Source organism: Drosophila obscura, unplaced genomic scaffold (genome assembly GCF_018151105.1).
Source record: "Drosophila obscura isolate BZ-5 IFL unplaced genomic scaffold, ASM1815110v1 contig_200, whole genome shotgun sequence".
Classification (NCBI taxonomy): Eukaryota; Metazoa; Arthropoda; class Insecta; order Diptera; family Drosophilidae; genus Drosophila; species Drosophila obscura.
Window position 1 is genome coordinate 7,077,904 of NW_024542791.1, and position 11,186 is coordinate 7,089,089.

The following is an 11,186-nucleotide window of genomic DNA, read 5'->3' on the forward strand; positions in this document are numbered from 1 at the left end:
TAATGAGCTTTGGAGACAACTCGAGTTCGACACTGCCGAGAATTGTATGGATGGGGTGTGTATAATGATGAGGACATCGCATCTAAAAAGGGGCATATCAAGAGATTAATTTGAGCAGAAGACGTTTGACTGAAAAGCAATTCCGTATAAATCAGATCTAATAAAGGATGCTCCTAATGATGAATATTGTGTACGTACTACGTATGACTTTTCTTTATTTGGAAAAGAAGAAAGATAAAAGTTTTCTTCTTCAATCCATTCCTTAACTCCTCTTTCAAGCACCGGAGTGTTCTTCTTTTGATAAACGAAAGTGTAGGATACATCCGAGATGCTTGATCATGTCTGTGTACTGCTAGGATGGAACCCATTGGATAAACCGCATTTTGGAAAGAGGAAAAAAAACTGAAAAACTGGTCCAGAATAAAACAATTTGGTGATATCCTTCGCCACTTGTCAAAAGCGTTTATAAAAACAGTGCTTTATTTTCATATGGCCACAAATGGCTGGCATTAACATGGTAGGATGGCAGCATTTCAAGCCTACTCGTAAATCAATTTCGTTTTTATGGCGAATGCCGTTTGTCTGTGCTGCTTGTACGAGTACACGACCATTGGCAGCGATTTTTGTGGCCATTTTTATGTCGTTCAGTTAATAAACCCCTCACCCCCAAAGGAAATAAACAAAAAAAAAACAAGTGGGAACCAAACAAACAGCCAAAAAACTCTCGGTTTTACTTTTGGCCCCGCAAGCGCATAAATATTGTTTTTAAACCTCCATGAAATATGGCATTCGATTTTGACGAATCGGCCATATGTAGATGTGTCCGCATATAACATTTATAAATAAATAAATAAAAGTTAATAATGAATAAATAAAGCCAGACGACACAAGCACACGACAGCCAGAAAAAGCACAAAGGAAAAACGATTTAAACAAAAATTGAAAACTTACTTCAAAGCCGTGGCGCTGCTTTTGATTTGCATATTTAATTTGATTTGCATACAAAAACGTAAAAAACAAGCAAGCTTTACCTTAACCTTTGACTTTGCACATCGGGGATGTGGATCTTCAAGTCAGTGAACCAAAAAAAAAAAGGTACAAAAACAGAATGGATAAAATTGTTGGGAAATCTTGATATTTGGATCACAAAACCACCGCTTCCGACTATCTTCAAAATGATACAGATATCCTACAAGGCAAGGAAACATCTTTCAACTCCATTATCAAACGATTGCAATTTTTCGAGGGGTATTCCAAATTCGTTGCCCTGTAAGACCTTATCTTAAAGCTGAAATATGGTACATACCTTTTTATCGTTTTAATCATCCGCGGCTTAAATGTCCGCCAGAAACCTGTAAAAAAAATGGAAGGAGACCGTGGAATGAAAAAGCTCAGAAAGGGTTTCCATATTAGAAATGTATAAAACTTTTTGTTCCATTTTGTTTTGTTCCTCGTTTTTTTTTTTTAATATAAAATGGCTTTAGCTGGAAAAATTTTGTTAGGGAGAGTGGTCGAGCGAAGGGAATATGTAAATATGTGCTGGATGCTTTTGGTGCCTTCACAGCAGCATGCTCGGAATTTAAATTTGTAGCTAAGCCTCGAAAAATGTGCCTCGCTTCATGTTGTCGGGGGCCTTGGACGCGACTCGAGTCGATTGGAGAAAAAAGCCTGACCCTTTTTATACGAGGTACTACTGGTGTAGAGGAGTATGTTATGATCGTGGAGACGTATGTAACAGCAGAAAGAAAATGTTGTTCGATTGCATAAAAGATATTTTTGATCAGAAAAGCTTGCAGATGACAACCAAGTGTCTTTATTAACAGCTGAAGACTCAAGAGATGCAAAGACACTTCTCTTTGTATGTGTTATGTGTAGTATGTGATGGTCGAGGGGTATCATTTATTCGGAATATCATGTTCAAATATTTTAGGATCCCTGTATGTGATGTATCTTTGGTGACAGAGGGACAACGGACTGCTTGACTGGGATAACAATAAAATTAAATATTCTATTTAATGGCGCCGTAGTATTCCAGACGCGTCACAAAACTTTGCCCAGGGTGTCCTCGAAACTTGATGCATTCCTCCATGGACAGGAGCGTAGTTATTGAATAGATGCTCGATACTTTCTCGAACATTCCTTGGTATCTAAATTCATGACTTTTACTCTACCCATGGCCCTTAGACTGAACGCCCATGTTAGGTATTCATATTCATATCCATAAAAGTTATGTAAGCCATTTTGAAACAAAGGTTAAATTGCATTCACATTATTACAATTCTGATTGTCAGTTTCTAGGCCCGGGGCCCCTTTGGCTGAACCCAAAACCAGCCACGTCTCTGTCCTCGCCAGAAGCAGGCAAATAAAACAGATTTTATTGACGGTCCTTGGCATCCCTTTTTTTTCGTATTCTAATTTTTGGTCCGACATTTTCCCTTTTTTTCGGGCTACACGAAGACTTATCTACTTTGCGTTGGTTGGGGCTTACGCTCTGTTTCTGGTTAGGTCTGGTACGCAATTTGGTGTTTCATATAAATTAAGCAGATAATATAAATTAGATGGGATCGAGTGTGCTTGTGTGATCAGATATGGGGACCTCTGTCTGGGCAGGCAATTTAAAGTAAAGTCCCTTGAAGCGACTACAAAATCGATGACACAAATAATGCCTCAATTAAGCTCGGAAAATCGTTTCTGCCGAGCCAGCGGATGCTGGAAAAACAGTAAGGAGCGAAGCATAATGAAAAACAAGCACAATATTCCCGATGCTTCAATTCCGCCCCCCATCATATTCTCTACTCAATAGATATTTAATACTCAACAGAATTTTTTGTTTGCCCTTCGACCCCTAACCACTGCGATGGGTAACCGCAACCCAGCGTTGGCAAACAGAGTCTAAACTTTTTCCTTCCTTCGACCTTCGGAGGAGGTCGTAATGATTGGGACTCTGTCCGGGGAGTGATGAGGTCTTGAAGGCTCAACATTTGTTTATGCAATATTTTCGTGTATATTTTTCAGCTTTTATACACTTTGTTGATGGTTTTTTTTAGCACCCTATTAAACGCCTTCGGCGGTAGATATGAATTGAGGAAATTTTATGGGAAATAATAAAAATATATGAATACGTTTTTAAATAAAACATCCAGTCAGATCAAAGCTATAAAACTATATCCAAAAAACATTTTAAAATTTAAAAATAGACTCGTTGTTTTTAAAGAAAATATATCCCCTTTAAGGAGTATCCCTCAGTCTATATCTTCATGCCATCAGCAACCCCCAAGCAGAGGAAAAGTTTTAAAGGCGTCCGCGCCCTTGCAGCGCTTACAACTCACTTGCCGCGTAACGGGGGCGGCTGGGTTTGCATTGGTTTGGGGGTTGCCTGGTTCCTGCTTCCTGGTTGAGTGGGTCGAGCGGGCTGTGCCCACACCCCAGTCCAGAGGGCAGGCATAATTGCGCCTCGTCTGAGGCGCAGAAAATGAAAATATTTGAAGCTGCGAACTTCTCAAGTGTAAAAAATTTAATTTCGAAATGTAGGTTTAACGAACGGAAATTGCTTTCGCTCTCCGCTGAAAATGGAGTAAGCCCTTGCCGTTGTCGTGGCTGTTATTATTGGCGGTTGCCTTTCCCTTCTCCGGCATCCGACCGTCCAAATAATGCGGAACAAGCCAAAAAAAAAAAAAAACGAAAAAGCTAAAAAATGTATCTCATTTGGGTTTTTCATTTTGCAATTTGTTTTTGCCAACTTTCTGATTGGGCTCGTGGCTCATTGCGGCTCCGAACAGGAAGGGAATGAAATTATTTAATGTTTTACATAGTACAACCTCCTCTGTGGATCCGCCACTCACTGCCCTGCCCTTGTCTGTGGCCCAATTCCAGCCGATGCCAGACTGGCCGAGTAATTGCAATTGATTCGCCGAGCACTTAGCACGCCAATTTTGTTGCTGGTCACGGTCAGTTTGAGTGGGAATGTGGTCAAGGTTCGTGGAAGGAAGCCAATGAGGCTGGGTCTTCGTTCCCAGAAGTCTGGCATTAGATTGAGGCTTTGATCTTAGGATTTGGAAACCACATTAGCACCTCAGCAATTGCTTTTTATATTGAAAAAAGCAACAACAAATATTTTAAGAACTTTGTCTACTTATTTCAGTGAAAATTTTCCATGGAAATCTCTCGCATGAAATTTATTCCAGACAATCAGACATTATAATCCTTATAATGGCCTCTTACGGATAATTAAGTCGCCGTAATGCTTTATTCGATCGAAATGGCATCTTAAATATGAGATTAAATTCTATTCCATGGAATTTTCGATGAGTATATCATCGGAAGGTGTCTTGCTGTATACGATTGAAAACGCATCTCCCATGCCAAGCAGCACTCGAAAAACCTTTCTCAAGGTTAAGCCCTGAACTTTACGGACACTTTGACTTATTAAGCAGCATTACCGCCACCTCCAGAAAATTTTCGAACCCCCTTGGCCAACCGCGCTGTGTCAAAGTCAGAGTGCAGTTTGTTAAATTTAGGATAAATGCAGAAAGGTTAGGCGGTAGGGCTCTCAGAACTTTATCATGCAAAACGGCTTACCAAAATGGCTCGCACAAGTGTGCAACATAAAACACACTCCCCAAAATCATCCTCAAACACGCCCCTTGCATGTGGAAAACTTTTAGAAAAACCCCTGGAAAAACAGAACTTTTCGGCAAATATGTGGCAAAAGCTTTTTTTTTTCGAAATTGTTCAGAAATAGACTGTGTTGTAGGAGCAAGCCCAAAGCTCGATAATCTGCCCGGCCGGTATAGAGAAACATTAATAACATTAGCCGGGGCCCCTAGCCCCCGAAAACCGAAACAAATGCAAAAAAAACTAATCAAACTTTTGGCCAGGACAACCATCCTGCAGGATAACCGAAACGAAAAATAAATTGCTTTATTTTCTAATTCCCGTAGAAAGCATTTGCCCAGACTTTGTCGGAAAATGTGAGTGGAAGGGGGAAAAATCGAAAATCAATTTCTGTTAATGTATCTGTTCATGGCACTGCCAAGGCGACGCCCACACTAGCGCCCCTCTCATGCGTTTCCTGGCCATAGCATATTTTTGCATAAAGTTTATGCAAACATTTTGTACTCGAAACCCGCATAAATTATGGCACATCCCCCCTGACTGTGGCTCTGGTCGGTAGCCCGACTGCGGCTGAGGCTCCGGCTCCGGCTCCGGTTCGGTGCCCTAATAAACCCTATCTGGAGGACGTCTGAGGCTGGGCGAGTAAGTGGCCCGGTTGCCGCTGCCAGCTCTGCTTATTTTGCATGTCATTTGCGTCTGAGCACTCTCCGGCACAGATATATTGTATGTTGCTCTGCAGAAACTCACCAAACCCCCGGACTGGGGCTAACTTTCACAGTTTGTTTCCATTTTGTGTGCGGCAAATAAATCTTTCGTATTTATAGTTGCGACGATGGCAACGAAGAACAATTGTATCAAAAAAAAAAAAGAAAAAAAGACACCTAAGTTAAGATTTACGGGACGCTCTGAAGAAACCAGTTACTTGTTAACGATCTAAAAAACACTCTTACAATCGGCTAGATAGAAAAAAAAAACTAGCATCTCGGCTGTTCGTCGTTTTAAACCTAAATTCTTTCTTAACTGAAGATGGTGCGTCAAGAACTATATCGCTAAAGGAAATTAGAGTCAGAAGGAAACTCTCGCGATCTGCCCAGATCGTGGTCAGAAGTCTCTGTGGGCATACAAAATCTAGTTTTAAGCTGCAAATGTCTTAGGTGAATTGGTTTAAAATAACAAGATATCTGCCATTCCAACAGACGCCACACCAAATGGCGAGCTGGGGTTCTAAATAAATTTTTTGAAGCATAGAAAGTTTTGTTTTTGGAAGCTTTTCCTGAGAATGTAAGCTTGTGTTAAATTTCAGAATTATTTGATGGTTCCGGTGAAAGTTTAGCTTAGATTTTAGTCAACAGATATACAACAAGTCAGTGGCAGAAGCTCTTGTTTTTCTTTCGGAAATAATAATAATTAAATAATCTATGGAATCAGAGCATGTTTTACATGGTAATCCATTAGTTGTGAGAAATTATTCATCGATTCCGGTGAAGTGAAATTGTTTTTTGGGCTGCCAGCACTACCCATGCCATTATTCTGAGACGGTTTTTCCAGTGAAGTAAGTCCGTGGTGGGTTTCTTTGTTTGGCGGCCCTGCTCCTGTTCTACCTACTGTGCCAACAAATTTTTGCTATTGTTTACTTGGTTCAGAGTGCGTCGTTCCAGCAGTCTGAACTCCCATGGCTGCTTCCGTTTCCGGCTTTGTTTTCGTTTCGTTTCGCTCGCTCACGCACAATGTTTCCGCTGCCGTAGATGCGGTAGCAGGACGAGAACCAGGTCGCCACCTCCCTGCACCTCAGGGCTAGCCAGTCAGCTCTCCACATTTGGTGTTTATTTTATTGTACATTTGCTGCCGGCATCTCCGCCGAGCCGTGAACTGTGTGGCGTGTCATCATCGGCATCATCAGCCCGAGAATCACCATCATCATCGCCATTTCCATTGCCGTTGCCGTTGCCATTCGCCCCATCATTGGCCTTGCCATATGGGAGGTGAAATTTTCTCAGAGCCCATAGACACGATATGGGATGGAGAAGGAGGAGGAGCCCCTGGTGCTGATGTCTGATGTGCAGGTTGTTATTGTCTTCTGGTTGCTTTTTAACGTGTGCCTTTCGTGTTATTTACTTAACAATTTACTGAATAATTTAAACACCTTTTTGCGCCCAGTAATGGGGCGAGAGCAGTCCGAATGGGTATATTAGGCTGCAGAGTTCTCCAACATTTGATAATTAAATATTTGACTAGAAAAATGCTAATAATAATCTCATTTATTAAACAACACCTTCTGGGAATATTTCGATGGAAATGAAAACTGCTTCCACACATTTTGTTTAATGGAAATTGACACTTCTAGGCATTGCTAGGTGTCGCCTAGTCGAACCCACAAATGTCTGTCATATATTTTTGCCACATTTTTTGTTGTTTGCCGCTTCGTTTCCTGTTTGCTCCTTTCCTTTCCTTTCCGTCCAGCGCCAGCTCCAGCCCAGTCTGCCCGTGAATGGGCGTTGAATTATGAGACTGACTTTCCTTTTCGTGGTTTGAGGGTGAGTGGTGGGTGGGAAGGGACACTTTCACGTGTATGACAGTGGGTGGAAACTATCACCCATCCCCACACAGATGCTCTCACACTTGTGTGTGTTGACTTTGTCGAGTCTTTGACTGACATTTAATGCGGTTATCATGTGTGTATGTATTTATATACACACACACATGCACAGTATCTGTGTGGGTGAGCGAGTATGGGTGTGCTGTTTGACTGTGTTGATAATGTGCATAATAAGCCTTAATTAATGTTAAATAATGAATTTTCCCATTTACACGCCGTCAGCGTTGAAAAGGCACTGCCTTTTCTCATATTCTCTGGCGCCGTGTTTCCATTTTCCCGTGTTTCCATTTTAATTCCTTGTCGTCGAGGCAAACACACGACTTTCTGTGGGTTCCCAAATATTTACAGGTGAACCCCCCACACCCCAATCAAAAATTGCAGACGTCACAGTGGAGGGTTGTTTTGGACTGGGGTTCCGAATGGGACCCTGATGGCAACCCCTTTGTTGTGGTCGATCCACCTTTTTTCTGTAAATTGACCGAGGCCACAACACAAACGTTTAAAAAATCTGCAAGTTTTACTTTTGGGCAGTTTGTGTGTGTTCGGTAATTAAATTGCCTTATCAAAAGGTTTTAATCGGAGTGGGTTGGAGGAGCTCCGAAGCATTTGACATTCGTAATTAACATGAGTTTAATTGAATGTTTAACAAATTAATGACAGTTCCCAAAGGATAATTAAGGGCAGGATATATGTTAAAGGTGATTTATGTTCTTCTGAGGCAAAGGCAGACAGTCCAAGAAGATATCGAAACTATAAATTATAGTTTTATATTCATTTAGGAAGCAAACACATTGGAAAAGTGAATCCATCAATTACTAATAAGCATGATCAAGAATTTATATCCTTTTTTCCGATGTTCTTAAGGCACCTATAGCTCTACCTTCATTCTTTCTCAAGTTTCTCCACACCTGGGCAACAAAAGTTTTCTCCGCCACAACTTTATTCCCCGGGAAGTAGTATTCCCCCAATGAACCCAATCTACACCCATAAACTTTTCCAAAGAAAACCCTTTAAATCGAGCACTTTTATTTATTCACAAGCATTTAACTTAATTATACAAGCAACTTCCACGCACAACAAATTTCTACTCGGGGTCGAACCAAAAACATCGAACTTATCCCAAGATGCGAATGGAAATGTAAGGGGAGTCAATGGAGGGAAAATCGTAGCTGGAGCAAATAAAAAGTTCAAACTGTCAGAACTTTGACAGCAATATTGTTGAGTTTTATGTACAACAAGAAGGAATAACTAAAACAGTGCAGAAATTAGAAACAACATACCGAAAATGTCCGAGCAACTTTTCCCTCGATGCGATCAACTTTTTCCGGCTGCTGTTTAGCTGGAGGAAAATCAATGCCCGAATATTTTATCCTTTTTTATATGCCAAACAGGAGGCAAGCGAATATCTATACATATAAATACACGTATATATATATTACACCGATACACTGATATAATGTAGAGGAGGTCATGGAAAAAAATCTAACTGATGGACACCAAAAAAATTTTTTGTTGCCCAACTCAGCGTTTCTCCTCTTCTTTTCTTCTGTTGTTTTTGTTGTTTGTTATTTGGTTTGATGTTGGTTGTTATTTGGTTGTTAGAGTTGTTGTAGTTGATTAGCCCGACTGATTGTGTGGATTTTTATTATATTTTTTTGCGTTTGTGCCTGTTTTTTATGGTCTTTTATGGGCGCTGATTTGATTGCATTTTATTTCTGGGCTCTGAATAGAATTCTTTCCCGTTTTAGTGGCACTTTCGCTGACAGCCCTTGGGGCAATTATTTCAGTATTTTTTTTGGCTGTACCGGAAAGTGCTTGAAGTAATTTTTTTTTTTCAATATTTTTGCTGGAAAGTGTTTGTCTTTACCAACGTTCAACGGGTTCCATTGGGACTGTGTGTGTGTTATTTTTTAATATTTTCCCCCCAATTCTGGGATGCTGTCGCCTGGTGGGTGTTCCGCCCTCTGAGTGGCATGTCAATCAAAATCAATCAAAATGTTCTTTCACTCGACGACGAGTGCTGTCACTGTCGCTGCCCCTGGAGGTGGAGCTGGGGCTGGGGCTGGGGCTGGGGCTGGAGCTGAAGCTGGAGCTGCCACGTTTACGCGCTCGTTAGCGTTTACACATGTTGTTGCACGTTGCTCGCGGTGTTTCCTCAATTTGCGGCAAATGGATTTTACGTTATTCGTTGCTCAGCTCTCACTATTTTCCCGGCACACACACACACACACACAGACCGACGACACCCACTCCACTCCACACCACTCCACACCACACACACACACACAACCCGGGAGTGCTGTTGTGAGCGACGACCACGGCGACGACACCGGAGCGCGTTTTAGTTATCCTAACAAAATTCTCATTGAGGCACGTAGTAGCTGCTGCAGATCCTGTGCCACACTCACTCACACTCGCACTGAAATCCGCACCCACACACCCGACCGTACGGCCGTACGGTACCCGTATACACGCTGCACGTTTATCAGCTTCCTGGAGGGCCTGACCTACTGGCCGCTTTGTACGGCAACCATTTTGTATCGGGCCGGCTGGGTTTTACCTTACGCTACTTAATTTCTGTGGTCAACTTTTTGCACGGTGAAAGCATGAAAGTGCATTGGGTTTTGGATGAATCGCTTTCGCACTGCACGACGCCCGCACACAGACTCCGTCCGGCGGTGTGCTTCGCTTCGCTTAAGAGAGAGGGTGGAACGTGGCGCCCGGCTGTGTCTGTCGGTTACGGCGTCAAATTTGAGACTGGCTGTGCCCCGCAACGCTCGGGCGACTTTCAGCGGCCAGGCGGCGTCAGCGGTCGTCTGAACATGCTCGTGGCACGTCTTCGGCTCGCCCAAAACTGTTATACGAACACACAGAAAAAGAGAAAGCGCTCAAGTTTCACCCGGTGAACACGAAGAGAGAGAGAGAGCCAGAGAGTGCCAGCAACGCGATGAGAGAGCGCAGCTGTTTAAGGCTGTTCCTCAGAGTGCTCAGAGAGAGGGAGAGGAGGATAGAGAGGCCACGAGAGAGGGATTTTTATTTTTAGTCTGATTTATCCGTTTCGGGATATGCGATGTACGATTATATGGGACCTGTAAACTGCATACTCAATGGGACTCTGGGACTATCGCATGCAAATAACATAACATAAAACTCCACACAGCTAGATGAAGTGTGGGCTAATGCAAAATATCTATTTGTGAGCACATGGAAATATGTTTTTAACTAAGGAAGAACCGTCTAAACATTTATTCTAATAGTTCATTTCTGTATTAAAGTTTAAGTTGAATTCAAAGTTTTTTTATAGCCATAAAATGATCGATAATAAAGAATAAAAAATAAGTAAATAAATAAACTATAAAAACTATAAAACTATAAACTATAAAAAATGTTACGAGTCTTAAAAAACAGTACCAATGAAGGATAAGCACTCTAACATCTAGACAACGCATATTCCAAGTTAAAATCCCTCCAATTTCTGTTATTTTGTATCCCCTCACTCCCTTACTTATGCCTTGTCCTTTTTTAGTTGTATGTTTTCCCATTTGGATAAGCACTATCAATGCTTTTTGTTGTTTACGTACAGCTTCCGCTTCCCTATTCCTAATATTCCCTACCATAAAAACAGTATAAGGGTATGTCCTACTGTTCCCAGAAATATCCCTCTATTGCTCTCTTCCACCGGATATAACAGCTGCACGCGACTATATCTGCTAATCTCTCAGTGAGTCGGCGCCGCACTCAAACCCAACCTCAACACTCAGCTGACTGAGGAAGTCGTTTAGGAGTAGAACTTTACCACAGACTCAATCATGAAACTTCCAAAATGAAGTCAGCTTAGAACTGGAGCTAGAGCTGGAGCTGGAGCTAGAGGTAGGATAGATTTCCGAGGTCCCCTCCGATCTCCAAGAACCGAGAACGTCTGAACGTCACGGCTGATGTCAAGCAGAGTCCTCCCCCGGGGCCAAAGAAAAACCAT

At 41.9% G+C, this 11,186-nt stretch overlaps 1 protein-coding gene across 2 annotated transcripts in view; it reads right to left on the reverse strand.

Annotated features, from left to right (window-relative positions):
* Positions 1-9,958, reverse strand: part of LOC111081215 — a 46,017-nt gene extending 36,059 nt beyond the window's left edge. For both annotated transcript variants that reach the window (XR_005967977.1, XM_041593869.1), the window contains exons 1-2: positions 8,491-9,958; positions 1,307-1,352 (exon numbers count right to left, since the gene is read on the reverse strand). The gene's annotated coding sequence lies outside the window, so the exon portion shown is untranslated. The remainder of the gene's footprint in view (positions 1-1,306; positions 1,353-8,490) is intronic.
* Positions 9,959-11,186: the final 1,228 nt, after the last annotated feature.